This window comes from Salarias fasciatus, chromosome 17, assembly GCF_902148845.1.
Source record: "Salarias fasciatus chromosome 17, fSalaFa1.1, whole genome shotgun sequence".
Classification (NCBI taxonomy): Eukaryota; Metazoa; Chordata; class Actinopteri; order Blenniiformes; family Blenniidae; genus Salarias; species Salarias fasciatus.
In genome coordinates this window covers 19,537,200-19,559,052 of record NC_043761.1, presented here as the reverse complement: position 1 = coordinate 19,559,052, position 21,853 = coordinate 19,537,200, and the positions used below count along the sequence as shown (strand labels likewise).

Here is a 21,853-nt window from a genome sequence, read left to right as displayed (position 1 = left end):
ACTAACTTAATACAGAGATTATACTACTAACGGTTAACCATCCACTATCAATCAATCTCCTGACTGAACCCTCCCAACAGAGGGATACAAGCAGCAGTACACTACTCAGCGAAGCTTGGGGTATTATTGGGTGCAGCGGGAACCGCTTCCTGTTGCCAGCGGAAATGCTGAAGAGCAAATCATCTTTTGCGAGTGGCAAGCATTGACTCACACTGCTACGTGGTGTATCTTCCAACACCTGAACATCTTTCATCATCTCTCGTACATCATTCATAGGCATGGTGGCAAGGTCCTCCCGAGTATAAACACAAACTTTCAAAAACCAGGATCCTACACGAGCATTGGTGTCGCTGTCGCTGACGTTGCTGCCGTTGTTGCTCTCAGATGATATTGGGTCATAGGTTGGGGAGAGAGGTGTCTCCCTGGGCGTCTCAGGGGTTCGGGGACCCATGTGTGTTGTCGGCGCCCTTTCTCCTGCGCTGGAGCGCATTCCTGCATCGTCATGAAGGGAAGGGAGGTGTGGAGAGGGTCTCCTGTGTACTGGTGACAGAGGTTGGGAGGGGATGCTGGTAGTAGGTCTTCGGAGGCTGATAGCGGCATGGAGGTGGAGCCCAGTACACGCCGGTGGACTCTCGTGGACGAAGTCTGCTGGGTCCTGGTTGTAGATCCCCCACCGTCAGTTGCCATGGGACAGGCTCCGGCTGGAAGACACTGTCCGACATCCTCTCCCATAATTGGTCTCGAGTCATCGATGGTATCTTGTCTAACAGGAATGTATTCCCGTCAATAGTGCTCTCCACCATGATTTTCCCTATAAAGACAAATAACCCATTAAGCATTCTTCTAATGGTATCCACCATAGGCACATCGTTACCTTTTTCTTTTTTTCTTTTTTTTCCATAAACATTTTCTTCATTGTTTTCCATACTACCCTTATCTGGAGTTCTCCAGAAGTAGCTAGCACTCCACCTACTGTGGGGTGAGGTAGCATAGCAACCTTACGGTCGCAACAACCTATTGGTTGTGTTAAACTTTTTCATAATCTATATCTTAATGGTCCTTCTCCTGACTCTAAATCTCCAGAGCCTACTTGTTTCTAACTTAGTTGAATCCTAACTGAATCACTTCCTCGCCTACTTGGTAACAAACCTCTACTCCGAGTTTCTTTGCTGCTTTGTTTGGAGATCAGTCTTTATGATCTTATTTCTGTCTTGCTGTGCCTAATCTGCAGGGGAGGCGTCATCTTTTCCCTTCCTGTGGCTGCCTCTTCCCTGCGTGGAGGTATTACCTTCCCCTTCCAGCTCAGGTGGTGTCTGCTGATGCTTTGAGGGCAGTCTGTCAGCCCTGTAGCAGTAGTTAAAATAGAAACAAACAGTCTTACCCTCGATGTCCAGTGCAGTGCAACTTGGTCAGGACAACTTTGAATGGACCTCCTCGTCTCAGTTGGTTCCATTCCCTCTGAAACCTTTTATGTATACCCCCTCTCCAGGTCACACTCATTCTAGAGATGGTGTGATTTCAGCCTCTCCATCTTCTTTGGCCCTTTTAACCTGTTGAAAAATCACCTTACAAATACAGGACAATTGTTGAACATAACTTCTCAGCTGTTCACGATATAGACCTTCCTAAAGTTCCTTCAAAAAAGGTACATGCATGGGTCTCCCTATGCATATTTCATGCAGTGTTAGATGGGTTAGTGTGTTAGTTTAGTTAGTTGCAGTGGTGTCCATTTGTTTGTCATTTCTTTACTCAGATCTTCTTCTCTTCTGTTGCTGAAATCTTCATCTTCATAATGCTTGATCTTTGATGCCATTTCATCACAACATTTCTCATCAAAGACTCCTAGAGGCCACTTTGCCCCTTCGGGAGTTCTGTTGTTCTATTTTCTTATACATTTTAGAATTTCTTTTTCAAATTTTGGGTGCTGTCATATTAGTACCTGTGCCGGGCTCACTTCTCCCGTTGTCTCTTGATCCATTTTAAATCCCTTGACTCTTTTTCACACAGCTGGCTCTCTTGGCATCTCCCCTTCTGTGTGTGTGGGGGTAGTTTATATTAGTACAATAAATTATTTATTTATTTATTTTTTTTATTTAGAACTGCTGTTCTCAATACTAGTTCTCTAATATAATCATTAGGCATGCTGCGGTTCTCGGTTTTGAACCAAACCCTTTGGTATGCCATACATAGATCAATTTGCCTTTAAACCACGGTCTGTCATTGCTTAATTAATTAATTTCTTACAGCTGGCCACCTACTTGCAGAACAGATCTCTATGTCTGTCTGCCTGCATAAATAGGCACTCTGCTAAGGAAATCTCCACCCCGCGAGTAGCTGTCCAATCACTGTCTCTTCCACACCCCCCTCCTGCCTATGTGTGAAATCTGAGCCAGAGGAGCAAGAGGAGCGCTCACCTACAGATCGCAAATCACCCGTTTCAGAAAGCCATGGCAAGTGGAGGAGTGGAGGAGAACGAGAAGGAAAAGTTTGTCGAGGCATTTTTAGTTTTAAATTTATGTATTTTTTTCCATGTAGTTACATTCAAAACTTCAAAAAAAAAAAAGAAAATACATTTCGCTTAAAGTCTTTTCTCTTTTTTTTTTTTGTGCCTATTTGCAAAAACACATACTGAAATGAAACCGTAAGCCCAAACTGAGATACGAACCAATCCGTGGGAAACCTGTTACCCTTTCATGGAATGACTGATATCCAACCATGGATTTTACTGCCACTTAGCAGCACTTACTCTGCCACTTACTCTTTTACGCAGCCCTGTACGATAGGGTTCTAAATTTGATCTCTTAGTTTCTGCCATCATCCCAAATACAATTTTCTATCTATAATTATCCATACCCGTCTCACAACAAAAATTTTAATGTCACAAAAGCTGCAGCATTTAAAATACTCTTTAATCGTCTCGTTTGAAGGCAAACCCACTGTAACTTTTCCACCTTCTCAATTTAGTCAGTCTTCCTTTTCTGTCTATTTACACTATTTATATCATTTTGCTAAAATACCCTATGATTACATGCGCATTTTATTTACATATGTACTTTTCTTGGCCAAAGTTTCTGCTCCTTTTACCATCTGCTCTCCTTCAAACTCTCACAGACAGTCTCACACGCACAGTCACCCCTTCTCCTTTCCTCGCATCTTTCTAACACTCACTTGCACATTTTACACACTCTCTCAGACATAGACACAATTACCTCCTCCGCGTCAGAAGGCTTTTTGTTTTACAATCACCCTTTCAGCCCCAAAATTCGCTTTGACGGTCCAGCTCACAGCTGAGCTGACAAATTGACCTTTGGCGGTAACCACAGTTGGGACAGATCCATCCATGCTCGACCCTCTCCTGGAGTCTCTTGTGTACACCTTCTCCTCTCCTGTTAGAAGGCTTACTGGTTTACAACCTACGCTTCAGACCCAGAGTTCACTTTGACAGCCCAGTCTCTCAGCTGAGTCAACAAATTAACCTCTCATAGGTTGGACCGGCCGTCCGTAAGGGACCCACTCCTGGGGTCTCCTGTTTTACATTCTCTCCCCTCTTGGAAGAATTTATTTATGGCAGAGATTACCCATTCAGCCCTAAGGTTAAATTACACCGAAACAACACACTCACATCCAGAAAGTGAGGAGTGCAATTTACTTAGAACAACCTCGGCAACCATTGAGACATAAAAACTATGAGTAATCGTTACCTTAATTATGTCCAAATAAACATCACTTAACTGCAAAGTTCTCTTTTTATACAGATCACAAAAATTTTAAAGTACTTAATCTTTTCTAAAATTGCCTAAATTATTTTCCTTTAATTTGGTTGAGTAAATAATGTGTGTTATTCAACCAAGCAAATTTACATGCATTTTACTCCATGTAAAATTTAGAACATTATCTAAAGTATTGATTTACAGTTGTTCCTGTCTAATAAACCCTTAGCGGTATCCGCATCTCCACACTGGCGCCTACTCCCGTCTTAGAAGAATTATCCTCAAGCGGCTCCTACTCTTATACTTATGCCGACCCTTCTCTAGCCGCGGTGTCACTTCTCCCTCAGAAGTTAAGACACATAGCAGCCTGAAGACAGTCAGCGCATGCAAGCGGCCCCTTTTTACCCTTTCTGCACCATGGTCGTTACTCTTATGCGGTTTGGTCGTTTTTTGCATTCTGACTCCGAACTCCCCCTCTGAATTTCTTTTAAATCAAATTTTCTTTTTAATCTTTAAAAATCACTTTTTAACTTTAACTAGGTTCTTTTGGATTAATTTAATCCGCTTTTAGATTTCACCTGGGCAGAGACCAGACATAAGCACACAAAAAAATTTAAAAGCAGAATAAATGAATCTGCTTACCTCCAATTGTTGTGGCCACAGTGTGCTGAGTCAGTCCTCCTCCACAGATAAAAATCAATCTCCGGTTACTCCTCCTGGCTGGCTCGCCAATAATATGTTGTGGAATTTTATTTTAAAAAGTATCCTAGGCCAGTCACGGTGCAAAAAACCCCACAAACATATATTCCAGAAAAAACGTAAAATCCTCAAGTATATCCACTCTTGGTTCTTGAAGTCTTCCATCGTAGTTCTCCTCAGAAAAATCAGGCAGAGTCAGAGTCAGAATGCAAAAGGAGGACTTTATTCCCAAAAAAACCTCCTGGCAGTCAGACCGACCAAAGAACTGACGCGCCGATCGCTTTCCGCTCCATCTATTTATACTATTTCTTGGGAGTTTGTTGCTGCTTAATTAATTCTTCGTCAAGACACAATTGTTCAAAACCATTCGTTGAGTCTTAGTTGAGTCTTCGTCAAGACACAATTGCTTCCCCCTCCCTACAAAGGTCAATGTCCGTGACCCCTTGGGAGGCCCTCTCAGCCTCCAAGTCTCCAAATGCCAGGTGTTGTGCAACAAATCATAGTGTCAAATTTCTTGTCCAATAAGCCTCATTTGCACCAGAGGGAGACAGAGAGACAATTGACCTGTAGTCTTGACTTTAGAAAAAACAAACTGTCCAGCTGCCAAGAGGCTGCCATAAAATGAAACATGGCAGGCTGGCGAACAGAAAAAGGATACATGTCTTTTCTATGCCTGTGTCTACTAGCATACTATAACTAACAGAGACATGCATTACATGAACAATAGTAAATAACATAATATAATAAGCATGATGTAAAGAATATTATAAAATTTTTCAACAGTTGTCTATGGTGCTGAAATAGCTAATCTACCGTTGTGGTGCAGAAAATCAGTGGTGCCCTCTTTCATGATTACTGCAAGGCACTGTCCATGGTGCTGAAATACTGAAACCCGGTGTTTTTGTAAAGATGAACAGTGGGTCTGTTAAACTTCACCACAACAGTCAATTGGTATACCAGCAGCACAGACAGCAAATTGGATTTCATCAATTGGTAAACAGCGACCTGTTTACCAATAAATCCAAGGCACTGTCCATGGTGCTGAAATAGCCAATCCACCATTGACATGCAGATTAGCAGTTGGCCAGTGTATCATTCAAAACCCAAGGCGCTGTCCATGGTGCTGAAACAGTCAATCCACCATTGTGATGCAGAATATCAGTAGTTCGATGATTCCAATTTGCCTTCTATGGTGTGGAAATAGCCAATCCAACATTGTGGTGCAGGGTATCAGTTGGTCACTTTATTGGTAAAAATCCAAGATGCTGTCCATGGTGCTGAAATAGCGAAACCCAGCGTTTTGGTAAAGATTAAAGGCATATTCGAGGATTCTCCACCGATTTCGTACAACATGGCCGATTTGCCATTTTTGGAGCACTGCGCATGCGCAGCTCCCTCCGCATGAGGACTGTGGGGAGCGCACACGTCAGCCACATGTCAGTTTGTTTACATCCGCTCAGCTGGAGCATCGTCTTTCCGCATAGGATTAAAACACATTTGTAATTATGTCGGACTCTTCTTCCAATCATACATAAGGATACGATCCGTAAAGTAGTGTCTTACGTGTTTATGCAACAGAAACACATTTGAATGGGATAATAAGCATGTTGCCTGTCTAGCAGTAACTTCCCCACTTTAGGACTGATCAGTCCTAAATCCCTTTTGTGCTTTGAATGTCCGCCACCTCGTAAAGGAATCTCCGAGTAAAACACGCGTTTTGCCCTTCTTTTCTATGGCCTTTCTTCTATCCTCTGCCATCTCAAACAATGTTCTTTTTTGGTGGCTGGCCATCTTTGCGGGCGGAGCAAGCCGATTCTGAATGAGGTGCTTTCATCGCTCCCACTGCATGTCACTTCCTAAACAATGGTCTGCGCATGCACGGCTCGAAACCAGAGCGAGCACAGAGGTGGCAACTCGACATGATATGTCATCACGCAAACACGTTCCCAGATTGATTGGCATTATGACTGTCCCATTACGATTTGGAACCACACAATTCTGATTTGTTCTAAGGATCCTCCAGTATACCTTTAACAGTGGGTCTCAATTCATTGATGAATTCCAATTGCTGTCCATGCTGCTGCTGATATAGCCAATTGACTGTTGTGGTGAAGTTTAACAGTGGGTTGCTGTTTACCAATAAATCCAAGGTGTTGTCCATGGTGCTGAAATAGCCAATCCACCATTAACGTGCAGAGTAGCAGTTGGTCACTGCAGACCCGTTGCCAGACATTCATCTCATGGGGGACATATCAAGTGTAAGGGGGGGCCAAATGTGTTTTCAGTGGGGGGGTCTGCATGTAGCGTCGGAGCGAGGATGGTGCGGTGCGTGCTCGTGCTAATATATTTTGGGGGATTTAGTTTGAGGGGGCACAACACTTATTTGAGGGGGCCAGGCCCACATATGCCCCTGCGTAAGCCCGGCCCTGACTGCAGAAAGCAGCAGAAAGAGGAGCAATCCTATGTGTCATTGTGCTTTCACAAACCCTTTTGTTATAAACAATAAAATGGGCAAAGTTTCTAGAAAACATCAACTTGCACCTTTTTTTTTTTTTTTTTTAAATCACACATCTTTTTCTCAGTTTTTCCTTGTTGAATTCATGGCCACACACTGCCATTTTAACTAACTAGTGAATGTGAAGCAAGGTGAGGGGTGGGAGGGGAGCGCATGGAGTGCAGGAACCAAGGATATCACCACCATTCTCTCACAATTGTTTATCTTTCTCTGGGACAGCCGGATTGTGTAGTGTCCGGAATGATTTGGGAGGATATTCATTGATGACACTCAGAAACAGAGGCTGATCAGTTCCTAATGGACACTCCCAGCGTCGCTGTGCACCTGAGCTGAGTGATCAGCGCACAGACAGAGGTGACAAAAGCTCATATCTGCATTTCTTTGTGCTTTAGCACATTTCAGGTTCAGGGTTATGATGCACATAAATGAAAAATACCTGTCCTGAACCTTAGAAGTGTCATTTAGCCTCCTACTGCATTTTATGTCATTTACTCTGGCTCCCCCAGCTGTCTATCTGCTCTCTTACTACAGTTTATTTCTACAAAATGAAGCACGTACATTGATGGTTTTATTATCATTACCTCCGCCAGGAGGTTATGGAATCATGTCGGTTTGTTGGTTGGTTTGTTGGTTGGTTTGTTAGCAAGATCCCGGAAAAAGTAATTGATGGATTGCAATGAAACTTTGTGGAACGGTGGGTCTTGGGCTAACTTAGAATCGATTAAATTTTGGTGATGATCCGGATCACTGTCTGGATCCAGGAATTTTTTAAACGATTCTTTATCATTGAGAGATAGGGACTCTTTCACATTGGCGGGCAGGCCCGCCGACAGGGGGCGACAAACGCCTGGTTCACACAGGACGCGCTGCTGCCAACGCGGAAGTGGGAAGTGCCGCGCGGTCCCCCGCGCCTCCTGTAACCATCAGATCGGTTAACAGGGGCGCCGATCTGACGGTTACAGGAGGCGCGGGGGACCGCCGCGTCCATAGCGGCTCGCGCCGTGGACCGTGCCGTTATTTTCTCCGCGCGCCGCGCGCCGTGCACCGCCAGTTGTAAAGCTGGACAGAGCAGATTGCACCACACAGGAAGTCGGGAACGGAAAATACGAGAGAATCCGGTCAATTTTCAAATTAAAATGAAGTAAAATAACAAATTATGTTGCTTTTTGGTTTTCCTTTTCAGATAAAGACACACACACACACACACACACAGGAAGAGAGGGCGACAGGGCGAGAGAGAGAGGCACCGCACGCTGCAGCGCTCCGCTCCAATCACACCCGCGATCACAATGTTGTGCGATTATATCTGGTGTTCTTATGGTTGTTGGTGACTGATTTGAGCTGTGGCGGAGGTCTGCGCTCTCTGAGTGCCAATTTCTAGTTTAATATTAAGATTGGTTTTTTTCTGGATTTTTTTTTTTTTTTTTGGGGGGGGGGGGGGGGGGGGGGGGGCAGGCATTATATTTAATCATTCAGTGATCTATTCACACACATAAGTGTACAATCAAGCCACCAGTCAGTGGTCTTCCAAGGTCCAGGATCATCTTTCATTTATGAGCATCATAACTGAAAACCACAAATGTTTAATAGCACAAAAAAAACAGAAATAACCTTCCTCTCCTCTGTCTGTGGGCAGGGGCAGCGCTGGACGTCGTCCACGGCAACGCGGAGAAAAAAGTATTCAACCATAATAAAAATTGTAATACAACAATATTTTGACCCAATTTGTCCTGAAATGCATTTTTTGGAAATGGACCAATCCAAGATGGATGGAAGATGGACAAATCACTGTTGATCACAACAAAAAGGAGGAAAAAATAGGTAATAGGTAACAGGAAATTTTTAGGTCTTGACAGATAATTAACTAATAATGGTATTAAAGTTCCAAGAATTCTGCTGAATAAAAATATAATCCCGCTACCCAGAATGCAGTCAATAGGGGCAGCGACCCCCAGCGGCTCCATGGCCGCCACAATACTTTTCATCTTCAGTTTCCACTAGGTTTATGGATGTGATCTGCAGTTTTTTCGTTCCTGGGTGCCTTCTGACAGCATTCTCTGCAGAGCTGTGGCTCCGATGCATCCTCAGCAGTCGCGACTGTTTGTTAAGGACTCTGACCTCCGACCCAGAAAGGAAGTCGATGTACGTCAGGGACTGGATTTTTTATTTAAGAACTTAGTTTTGCTTTCTTTAACTAATAATAATTGCCCACAAATACTTCTCTATTAAATAACAACTTAATTTTTTTTTTTATTTTACCCAAAAAATATTTATTTATTATTTGTTATCGATTTAGAAGTATATTCATACTGCTGGAAGAATTTTATTCCTCTTGTGTTGTAAATCAATCAATAAAGCAGTCTGTCTGTCTGTCTGCATTTATATATTAAATCATGAAATTAAGATGAAACCTTTTCAAATGTTTCAGTTGTATTTCTGAAGATTATGAAGTATTGATGTAACAACAAGTGTATGTCAGTGTGTGTATGTGTATGTACGTGTGTGTAGAAGAATAGTGAAGAACAACAGTGCCACACGGTCCTTCAGATGAGCTCCAAAAGGTCAATTTACCATCTGAGGCCGAGCTGAGACATAAAGCCTGTTGTGACCTTTGTTGCTCTTTTGCTCTCATGTGACCTCTACAGTAGGCCTCTGGAAACTATAGAATCAGAATCTGGTGGAATTATTCCACAAGCTCCTCCCAAACAGGAAGTAGCTTTAGGACGGAGGAGGGGCTTCCAAATTCTACATATGACTTTCTGGCAGAGGTGTGAACACATCCCACAAATTTCATCTTATTTGGAGCAAATTTGACCAAATGATGGTGCTTAATTGAATTTTCCTGCTACTTTTATACAAGCCCGCATCAGCCCACTCCTGCTAAATGTAAACTGTAAAACTGTAAACTTAATTAAAAAAAAAAAAAAAAAAAAACTTAGAAAAATATAAAACATATGTGTGGAATGGATTTACACAGAGCTGTGGGGATATGTGGAAAAATCAATTTTAAACTATTTTTAAATTGTTGAGGAGACTCCTCCCTCACCCGGAAGCAGCTTCTTTGCAATCAAACAACGGCAAACATTCATTAAAATTCCAGTCACGTTTTATGTGTGTGAGTGAGATCCGTCGTGTATGTACACGCACCTTGAGAGCGAGTGTGTGCGTGAGGTTTTATAAGAAACATTTCATTGCTAAAGTGGTGGTGATAATATAAAAAATTGCAAAATCTATTGCATGTCTCTGAGCCACTCATTAAGATGAGATAATTTATTTGTTGTGGAAAAAGGTAACATTATGCCTTTTATATTGATCAAACTTTAATTCAGTTGGATTACATAAGTAATGCAATATTACTTACAGCAGCAACAACTTAAGTTGCTAACAGCTGCCTGTGTTGTTTTTATTTTCAGACATTTCTGCTTTTCTGTTGGCCTTTTGCCGTTGGCTGTTCCAAATGTTCATCTGTTTATCGCTTGCTGTTGGTTTGTGGGACTTGTCTTCATCTGTTGATATATTTTTAATCTATCCTTGCTGCCTGTCATGTCAGAGGTAGTCGGTTTTGGAGTATAGACCCACCTGACTGTTTATTTGCATCTCCAGCACCAAGGACAGCGCTTAAAGTGGCAGTGATTTACTGCTGTGAAAGTGTTTTTGTTCTCGTCTGTTCTTGTCGTATGGCGAATTGCTGCCGACCTCTTTTTGGAGAAAAAATGTAATGAAATATGAATTTGTTAGAACTTCTTAATGTTTATTTCTGTGTATCATATGGCTTCCAGCCAGTAGTCTGAGTGGCGATGTGCTATACAGCAGGGAAAAAAAATACAATGTCACTCCTTCATTCATTCAGTTGTGAGCCCCCTCGACTAAAAACACCTTCCCGCGCGCGCCTGAGTCAGAAGTGAAGGGAAAAAAAAACACACACACACACACACATGAATAAGCTGAATTATTATGCAGGGGTAAATTATAAGGGAATTATGTCAAACTACGTATGTTCCCCTCTTCTGTACTGTTCCTTACACTCCGTGCACAAGGTTGGGGGGGTGGGGGGGGGGACCCTGAAAGAACAAAGCCAATATGAATGAATGTACAGAGGGTATAAGCTCTTCACTTATTATTAAGAGTGGAGATGATTATAAACACATGAATGAAGGTAAACCACACAAAGTCACGTTTGACTACGTGAGAGTAAGGAGTGATTCTCTGATGAAGAATCTGTGTGGTCTTTTCCACAGCGACACCACACTCTCAAAGATCTGGAGAGGAAAATCTGGTGTGATCTGTCTTCTGTTGTCTTCTAGTGTGTGGTCTCAGAATCGGGGAAGATTGAAAAAATCCTGCAGTGTGTGGTGGCCTTTAGCTGAAGCTACATCCAGGAGAGGGAACGGCCACATGGTGGCCCCCTCTTCATTCTGTCCTCTGTAAGACGCCCCCCTCTGGCAGTGGGGTAACTATGAATGCCGTCTTCACCAGACACAGCTGAGCTGACATTAACAGTGTTGCTCAGCGGGTCAGAAGACAAGTGTGACAAGCTGCAGGAAGGGGGCATACACCGCCTACACAGCAGATGCACGATGGCAGGGCCAACAAGGTCCAGCTGAAGCTACTTTCAGGAGACGGAATGGCAGCACAGCAGTCCCTTTTTCTCCTGGCCTCTCGCTAGAGACACCATGCGCTGGGAGAGCACCACCACTTCCTTCACCGGTCATGGGTTGTGCTGGAACAAGCAATGTCACTCAAGGATGGGATCAGTGCCAAGAGGCTGGAGGGAGGGTAGAACATGGCCATCATCTATGAAAGCTACAGTCTAACACCAGTTGTGCCGCGAATGGCAGCTGGCACCAATAAGCCAGGGAAAGGGTGCAACACGAAGATAGAAGGAAGTGAGAGCCGCCGAGCAACCACTCCCCCTTCTGGTCATAGCTTGGCTTGCTGTGACACGGTTGTTTTTTCTGACCTGTTGCACGCACCTGCCACTCCCGACAGGAAGCACTGCAACGACGGCAGAAGGAAGAGAGAGGCTCTGTTGAGCTGTTGAACCACTGAGCCCCCCCCCCCCCAGATGCAGCTTAGCTGAGCTAGTAGCTCACTAGGTGATCTGCAATAGAGCTGGGGAGACCACGTGACTTTCACGCAATGCATGATGGACGGGGTAGGCCAGGAAATGTAAACAAAGAAATGGAACGCTATCACCTGGGAGCTGACTACGACAGCATAATACCCAATTCAACGATTTAAAAAAACAGAAGGACGTCTGGATGCTAGAAAAAAATATCTACAAAGCGAGAGAGAGCACTGCAGGACCCTACGGAGAAAAACTGGCCGAAAAGGCGAAGAAACGGAATGAGGAAAAAGCACAAACCTGAATGGAGTGGAGCTGCACTCCGACTGGACAAAAGACATCAGCTTTCTGCCAAACTGTCAACACACACATCTAAACTCTTAATCTGAGTAACTGCTTTGGCAAGATCGTTGATCAACTGTTTATTTTTCCTTTGAATGCTCTCTGCGCTGCAGAAGGATCGCTATAATATTTATTCAAGGTATCCCAAGCCTGAGAGCAGCTTCCTCAGATGTAAATTAGTCCATGGTTAACTCTGGCATATTTACACTACTACTGGAAAAAAAAAGTGTTAATCAATATGTGTTGTCCCTGATAAATAAATAAATAAATCAATTGTCATGGAAGAAAGTTCCTTCTAACACACCAAGAGCTTCTCCACTTAGCTATATATCTTGTCAGACGGTCAGTCTGTAACGACTCGCCTGTTTTGTTCCAAAGCGAATCACGGCGGATAAACACCTCACAGCAGGGCTGATTAACAGACCAGAAACATAAAAGTGAGTCCAAACACGATATTTATTTTACCAAGAAAACCCCCAACAGAAAACCGGCCACTCGTCGCTGCAGCGCTCCTCCTAATAACTTTAACAGAAAATGCCGCATGTGTATAAATATGCATAAATGTAAACATGCTGCATCGTTCTGCATTGTGAAAACTGTGAAAATATATGTTACATATTATGTATATTATATTTCATACACTTTTTTCTTTGCTTTTTGATTGTTTGCCTCTGAAAACATATTTTGTTCACTTGTATTTAGAAAAAGAATTAATTAAAAGCCCCCCCCCCCCCAAAAAAAGCCGCAAAACGCGGAAAGTCATAAAATAAATCTCAAATGCTCCTCAATGTCCACTCAATGTCCAAAGTTTCGCCCCCACAGTCTGAGGCGCACGTCCCTGCAAGACTGAATTTGCCAGCGGCAGATAATTACTCGCAGCCTGTGAACACCCACAGTCCTCTGGTCCTCTGGTCAACACTGCGTCTCCTGTCCAGCCCGGCAGCTCCATGGAAAATTAATCCAGCGATTCCAAAAAACACAACAAAGTTATAATCCCTCAGGCTCAGACCCCACTGGCAAACACTCCAGGCTGTTACCTGATAGTAACATGCAAACAGCCCGCGCACCGGCCTGCCCTTCCCGTGACTCTTTGCGGCAGTGACGTCACACTCCCCAGCTCTATACAATGAACCATTTCACTCATGTTGAAAAGTGTATTTAAGTTTAATAAACTCATTAACTTCATTCAAATGAACTGAAATTTTTTATTAACCTGACAGTCATGTGGTTGCACGGTGGTGCACTGTTCACTGCTTTTTGCCTCACAGCAGCAATGTCCCGGGTTCAAATACTACCTGGGGCCCTTCTGTGGGATTTTGCATGTTCTTCCTGTGTGTGTGGGGATTCCCTCTGGGTTCTCCGGCTTCATCCAATGGTTCATAAACATGCATGAAAGGTTAACTGGTGATCCTATATTTCCCCCAGGTGTGAGTGTGCATGGTTGTCGGTGCTGATGTGTTGCCCTGTGATGGACTGGCGATCTGTCCAGCGTGTTCCCTGCCTTCACAAGTGGTTCATAAAATGAATGAATCTCATCTTACAAGTTCAAATAATTGCCCTAAACAACAGAAACCACAATATAAAAAACATTTGATTTGATAAAAAATGCATTTGTTTTGTTTCTATGATTTCATTTTAATTTTATGTGCTTCTGTCTCTTTGTAAAGCCCTCTGAGTTGCCTTGTTTACAAATGAAGCTAGTAATAGCAAAATATCATTCATACTCAAAAAAAACCTTTTAGATGTGAAGTTTCTGATGTCACTCCGCCCAGATGTGGTGTTAACATCGGAGTCAACAAAGAAAGTGGTCCTGGTTGAGCTTACTGGGAAGACAGATTGGAGGAGGCTAACGAGCGCAAGAGGGCCAAATATGCAGAACTGGTGACTGAGTGCTGGTGCAATGGCTGGAAGGCCCGCTGTGAACCAGTCGAGGTGGGGTGTCGGGGCTGGGTCGCCCGAGCGAGGGTGTTTGATGATCAAAGACCCGAAACACCCTATGACCTCGGGTTCATCACTGATGATGTGTCCAAGTAGCACCTAGAGGTGTACTCAAGAATGATGCATTAAATCCAGAAAAAAGCAAAATGGATTTGAAAACAGCTTCCATTTATTAAAAGATCCAAAGAACAACCTGTCACATCCAAGAAAAATGTAGTGATGGCCAAAGTCCCAAAAACATGTTCCCAATAAACCAAAACCTTAAAGGTGCATTAAGGAGTTTTTCAACTTTAAAAATACTATTTTCCACCATAAATATGTTGCACATTTTTAATGATGTGTACAATGTGCCCTGACATATTCATTACAAGTACCTCTAACAGCGCTAAATTGTCACTTGAAAGTTGCAGTGCCGGTCCGGCACCAGAATTTTTTGGGGAGAATTTGAAAGGAATGACGTAATGCGCGCTCCGGCTGGCCTGATTTAGTTAGGTTTCGTTTTGTCCGCCATTACTCCGCCAGATGCTTAGTGAGCAACAACTGAGCAGGATCTTCCAGAAAGTAAGAACAGACTGGCTTCTAGCACTGCCACAGCTCCAGCACAGACTCCACCAGGGAAAAGAAACTTAAATCTTACTCGAGCGCTACTAAAAGAGCGAGGAAGGAGTTCCCCTCTTCCGTGCACGCGAGCCACAGGCACGAGTGTTTCACTAAGCTGCATTATGCCCAAGGCCTGCAGGGGGCACTGTTTCGCATAAAACGTGCAAACTCCTTAATGCACCTTTAATGTAAACTTTCAGAAAACTGTTCCTCCTCATCCTTCCTCCATTACTTGCTTCACAGACATTGAGCATGCACACTCTCAATCCAAATCTGTGCGCCTCACTTTAGCTAAATGCAGGACGTTAAAAGGACCTTAATTTAGTGATTAAAACATAAATACTAAACACATAAGTCAACACAAAATATAACCATAAACCTCTGAACAAAATGTTATATTATTCAAAACACCTAAATTATTCTAATCAAATTTTATGTACAGAATAAACATAATCTCTATATGGCTCTAACAGAGCTATATAAATAAACTTGCCTTGTCTAATTTTTTTTTTTTGTGTGTGTAACTATAACAGCAGAAACCATTTGATTACAATTCACAAATAACATGTGATTCATCAAATATGATTCACAGAACAGAGCACATGCAATACAAATATCATTATTTCAACAAAAAAAAAAGAAAAGAAAAAGATTTCAAAGTTAGAAAGAATGGGTGCATCTTCGAGTTTTGGTCCTAACGTGAAACCTCTAAATATCCACATCTTGTTGATTCATCCTCTTCATTTGTAAATATTCAGTCAGTCCTTAATCACTGACTTTTAAAACATGCATGCAACCTGATCTCAGGGGCTAAATGTCTATTGTTTTTTCAATACCATTTTCAGTTCTTGAACAAGAGCCACAGGTTGCTGACGTTGCTCACATTGCTCTTGTTGCTTGGTGGCCATTGTCGGTGCGATGTCATTCAGGTAGTCTTCTCCATAGTCAATGATCTTTCTCATTGTGTTCATAAGCAGTGCATCAATGTTCTCATCTGTTTTGATTTCTTCGCTGTAGCTCTGTACCAGGAAGATGCAGTTCAGTGGAATCCCCAGATTCACACTCACATGCTCCACCTAAGTTTCAACAAAAAAACACTGAACATAAACTTGGTTTTGTTTTTCTTCTGAGATGTACTTCTCTTTATTCAATATCGATGTACTTTTCAAAAAAAAAGTGTGCTTACCTTGTTTTTCAGGATCTTGCTCTTGTAGACCTTCTGGATGTTTCTTTTAACCTTTGGACAGGCTTCATCAATTTTAGTGAGGACAGCTACTTGGGGATCCCTGGAAAGAAAGAGTAAAACCTAAAGTCAGATTTCCTGAGTTTATGCCAATGTTTCAAATTCCAAATAGTGACTGCATCTCTAATGGTCAAAAATTGACTTCTTTTTGTGTCGCAGTATGTGATATAGATATATAATCCCTGGTGATCAGTGCCGAGCTTGGCTTGATTTACCAATGAAAAGAAGTCCATGCATGCTGAAATGCACCGGTTGCTCCAACAGCACTATGCATACCTTTTCCAGATCAGACACACAGCAGAGTTTGAAATGTTTGGAGAGACTATTTTTGCACTGTATTTCCATCAGGCACCTTTGGCTCACTGGCCTGATGGACACTGTTTGCAGCACACAATGCCACATCAGTTTGGAAACACATTTGGTAGTTGGGTTACTTTGAGAAGCACAGATCTACTCCCACTACAAGGAGAAACACATTTAATACCTGGTAGGCCTCACCCTACAGGGGTCAATCTCCCTCATTTCTAAATGGTGGACAGGGTGTGTGAGAGGACAAGCTGACTGAGCAGTGAGACATCCTCAATAAACTGTTACTGGAGGTCTGGTGTTGACAGACATAGATTTAACATTTGGGATGATGATGATAGATAGATAGATAGATAGATAGATAGATAGATAGATAGGTAGATAGATAGATAGATAGATAGATATTAACTGGGTGGAAATGCTGTTTACGTGCAGGTTATACAAAAACCACCAGAGCACCCAAAATATATTTCTGTGTTCTGTGCAGTACTGTTTTTGCCAGGCTGCAGATAGATCAATAGCCTCTGTTAAAGTCTCTTCTTCTCTGTGTGAGTATTTTTATTTTTATTTTGTAGTTCTTTGTGAATAAGGTCCCTGCTATTAGAACCCCACTGCCTTTCTAAACTTGCTTTTATTTTCACGGTTTTAGAGAAAGCTGTTTTTAATGAGCTCCAAGAATTTTTGAAACGTGCCAACGTTGGTGAATTGTTTCAGTCTGAATTTAAAAGTTTTTAGTCACATGTGTGTCGGGGTGGAAATGAGTAAGTGATGAAAATAAGTTGCATATATGCACATAAGTACATATACGCATGCAAACACTTGTGCTTCGACAGCACACATGCATAAATGTGAAAAGGTGTAACATTTTTGTCATGTATTTCTAGAAAGAAATTATTATTTATTGCCAAACTCCCTTTTTTTCAATGTTCTTTTTCTTGTTTTATTGAAGGAAACCTCTGTTCAGATATTTGAGGTTCCCAAAGAAAAAAAAAACCTCTGAGGCACTTCTTCACTTGAAATGTGTTTTTCAGAAAAAGCTTGTTTTCTTCATTTTTTGATCAGAGATGTTTTTGGAGAAACCACCCTATCTTCTGCTACCGATTACAGGTAAAGTGAAACTTTTTTATTATGAAAGAAGAGAGTCTACACTTTCATTAGGTAGTTTCGGTCTTTGCATAATCTTATAACTCGATATTCTGTGGTCTTGAAAGATCAGTCTAATTGCTCTGAATCGGCTGCCAGTAAGAGGTTTACTCATCTGAAAATGCCTGGAAGCCAATGAGCCAAGGTCTATCAACTGTCCAGAGCTTTTAGGTCAGCTGACCAGATCCAGAGGAGATTGAGCCGTTGCAGTTGCGGCTGGCTGTGGAACATGTTGCCCTTCTCTGTGCAGTGGCAAATAGCCTCGCCTTTAAGATCCTCTTGCTCAGCCTGGCCTTTGGCTGAGCAGAGTCACGTCTACTGGATCTTTCAATTTATTTACTTCACTGTTTTACTGTTTTGCTTTGATTGTTTGTCATTGTGTTCTTGTACTGTAAAATACTTTGGCTGACCAGAGCCCTATTTTAAACTTGCTACATAAATAAAGCTGATATTGACACCAAAAATCAAATGAGATTTTCTGAAATAGTTGTGAAAACTCACTTAAGGCCCGGGCATATTCTCTGACCTCCTTCATCTTGTGAACAACCTCATCATTCATCATTTCCACGTTTTACCATCAACAACACAAACCAGAACATGAACTTGTCATTGATGGTCGGATTTTGATTGTAGTCAGATCCTGTTGGGGTACTGCCAAGAAGGAGCTGAAAAAAAGGCAACATTTTCAAAATCACAATAACACATGTTTTCATATTTGGAGATGTACCAATACCATTTCATCAGAATCATCAAATTCGACACCCAATGTGAGAAAATAGTATTTTGGTTGGAAAGAAAAGATCACGATCATATTTATAAATGCCAATTATATCTTTCATCTGGCCGTAAGCCCATATGCTGCAATATGATCGTTTGATAAATGACGGAGTGGGTGCCTTTCAAAGTTTTATGTAAACAACTTGCGTGCATAAAAGTTTTAAGGCTTACGATAGTGCGTAAAGTTGCTTACGTTAGCATGTAAAACTCCCTAAAAAAAAAAAAAAAATACAAAATTGATGTCTCTTTAGGGGCTCCGTACAACTCCCCTCTTTTAAAGCGACACTAAGGAACTTTCAGTTTTCGTTGATTTTGTCGGCGCCCATGGACAAAAGCAGTAGTGTTTTGCCTGAATGAATACCACAGTTCCCATGAGGCCTAGCGCGTGGCGTGGTAAAATGCTGCTCCCGGTGGCGTGCTGTCGGACTGAACTCGCCTGCATTTGTTTCCAGTGGCTGTGTGAAGGATGGATAGCAACGAGGTCATGAATCTAATGGTGGCTAAACAATGTTATATCATGATGCTGAAAATACATGTTTAACTTTAGTAAATGTAACTTTGTTTTCGTACTGCTTTTCCCCCCTCGGAGACCATGCAGTAAAGCAGTCCGCACATTTGGAGTTTTTCAGTGTGCAGGGTTCCTACCACCCTCCTCACAGTTGCTTTGTCCAAGTGAAAGCAATACTGACGCCCTCAGGCCGTGACAGAGGGGTCGTTCAACTAGTTGTAAGTTGATGTATCATCACAAAAGATATTAAAATGTTTTTATTAAAGCTAGGGCAGACGATGTTGTCCAAAAGCACTTTTTGTCATACTGAGTGAAATGCTCCTTGCCCCCTGGTAGAAGTCAATACATTATGTGGACGGAAAAAGGTGCGGAAAAAATCTGACAACTGTAGCGGCCAGAGGACAGTAAAAACTCCGACCAATCGTAAGGCACAAAACGCTCTTAAGAAACCAATCAAATCCCTTCGCCGTTCTACCAGCCCCCTGCGCGTATATTTCAGATTCAGATTCAGATTCAGAAAACTTTATTGATCCCAAAGGGCAATTTGTTTGCACCACATCTCGAGTCGTTTCACACGTAAATACAACATGAGACAGTCCAGTTTAACCACAAGTGGAACTCAGGTTGAACGATATTAAAACAAGCAATACAATAAACAATTTAGGAGCTGGAATTCAATAATTTGATTGCAGAAGGCACAAAGAGTTTGAAAAACGATTATTTTCCTAGCTGGAGCATAATACCGGCGTCCAGAAGGCATCAAGATAAACTCTGGAGTCAGAGGATGAAGAGGCTGAGCCAAGATGCTGTGTGCTTTACTCAGCACCTGCTGCTCCCACAGAGAATGCAAGTCTCTCAGTTTAACACCTGTGATTTTAGAGCAGGTCTTGACAATGTTCTGCAGTTTGTTTTTGTCCCTCAATGGCGTGCACTGGCCCTGGTTCAGTGCGCGTGCACGTTGCCAAGGTGCTCTCGGCTCTTTTCACTCATGGCTCGAGTGAAAAATAGAACGAAGCGGAGCGGGCGCGCTGCGCTCCTATGCGCGTTGTGTGTGGGCAGTCAGAAAGGTTAATAACACCGGAGGCGATCACAAACTCTGTGCGCGTGGCGCTTCCGCGTCCAGTGCGTTCGCTCCCAACGGGAGCTCCTCCAATGGGGTGGGAGCTGGGCGGAGCCTTGGGGAGATGCTACATTCGTGCTACATGCTAGTTTTCGAAGATCGCCGACCCTAGCTTTAAGGTTGAAAAGTTATCAAGTGTCGCTTTAATTATTGCTTTCACAACCTTTGGTAATGTATCGAGTCACTGGAGTGCCGTTATAAAATATAATTCTGTTTAAAAATCAGGAAATAAATGTAAATATGAAGAAAAATAAACAAATCAATGAATGTGAAAACATCAAGGACAATATTGTCTTTTTTTTTCTCTTTATTCTTTTTCAGTTTTGTCATTTCTTTTTCCTTTTATTATTGCTGGTTTATTGTTTGCTTTTTCCTTTGCCTTTTTCTTTTTTCACACTTGATGGACTAAGCAGTCAATCTTAGTCCATCCAGGCTTTGGGCAGGGTAGTCAACACTCGTGACTGACCGATCATTGACCAAGCCAATCATTGGCGACAATATTCGGCACTTTGACGCACATCAGCATCGAACTTTTTGTTTAATCCGATGATCGATAAAAGATCAATATGAAACGGGATTATTTTGGCTCAGACGCAGCCTCCTTCCTCTCCTTTCTCCTTTCTTCGTCTCCTTTCTCTGTGGTCGTGACTCCGCCTCCAGCATTGTCCCACCCACAGCGCCATCTGATTGGTTACATTCAGAGCCGGCAGTTCTAACAGCGGAACTTGCCAGAACAAAGTAAATTGAGCAACATTTCACTTAGTGAATAAAAAACACAAACCGTACTTATTTCAATACTAATAAGCATATGTTTCCCAAACTGAGTAAAAGACGAACAATAATGAAAACTCTCCTGTGGACTGAGAGGAACGGCACATCATGCAATTTGAGAATGCACTCATGGGACACTTCGAGCATTTTGGACTGTCAACACTCTGTGGCACAGAAGTCAGTCTTAGGCTACATTCACATTGTAGGCTGAAGTGACCCAAATCCGATTTCTTTGCTCCTATGCGACCTGTATCGGATCTTTTCATGACAGTCTGAACGACACAAATCCGATTTTTTCAAATGCGACCCAGGCCACTTGGACATGTGGTCCTAAATCCGATACGTATCTGATCTTTTGCCATGCGACTTCAGTCTGAACGGCCAGGTCGCATTTATCCGACCTACACATCACGATATGGGGCGCCGAAGACGTGTGTCTTGCCGTGAGAGTGTTAAAAAAAGGCGCTCGCAGACGTACATAAAGGGAGTTCTTGTCATCCAAAAATTATTATTGAACTCTGTATCACTAAAGCCTCTCACATCACTGTCCCCCCACTCCTGGCTGCGTATCTCTGGACGGATGCTGCTGCCGCGGCCCCACAAAACGCCATGGCCCAAAACTTGGCTCTCTTCCTTCTCATTTGCTTAATTCTGCAGCGCCAGAACAACGGAGAGGAAAATAATAATAATAATAACAATAATATCCACATGCGCTCTCTCTCTCTCTCACGCGTGCTCTCTCTCTCTCTCTCTCTCACACACACACAGAAGGAGCTCGGCGCGGCTGATTAGAAGCGCTGCGCTCAAATGATTGCTCAGTGTTCAATTGTAAAAATGCGTGTTGATCATTTCAAATCATCGATGATTGATGCTTGAAAAGCTACAGATTCTGTATGCTGTTTGTGGGTTCAGCAAACACTGAAGCGCGCTGCTACGTGACGTCGTTCTGTCCTCTTCTGTGCACGCGGGACACTTTTGGGACACCTTTAGTTCAGACAGGAGATCACATACAAGTCGCATTTTATTGTAAATGTGAACGAACTTGCAAAAAAATCGGATTTCACAAAAAAAATCCGAATTGAGCTTTAAGCACTGCAGTCTGAACGTAGCCTTAGA

At 42.6% G+C, this 21,853-nt stretch overlaps 1 long non-coding RNA gene across 1 annotated transcript; it reads left to right on the top strand.

Moving 5' to 3' along the window:
- The first annotated feature begins 1,915 nt into the window (after nt 1-1,915).
- Nucleotides 1,916-21,853, top strand: LOC115403899 (uncharacterized). Its single transcript, XR_003933267.1, has 3 exons — nt 1,916-1,926; nt 8,037-8,042; nt 21,728-21,853. It is a non-coding gene; the product is annotated as an uncharacterized LOC115403899 (long non-coding RNA).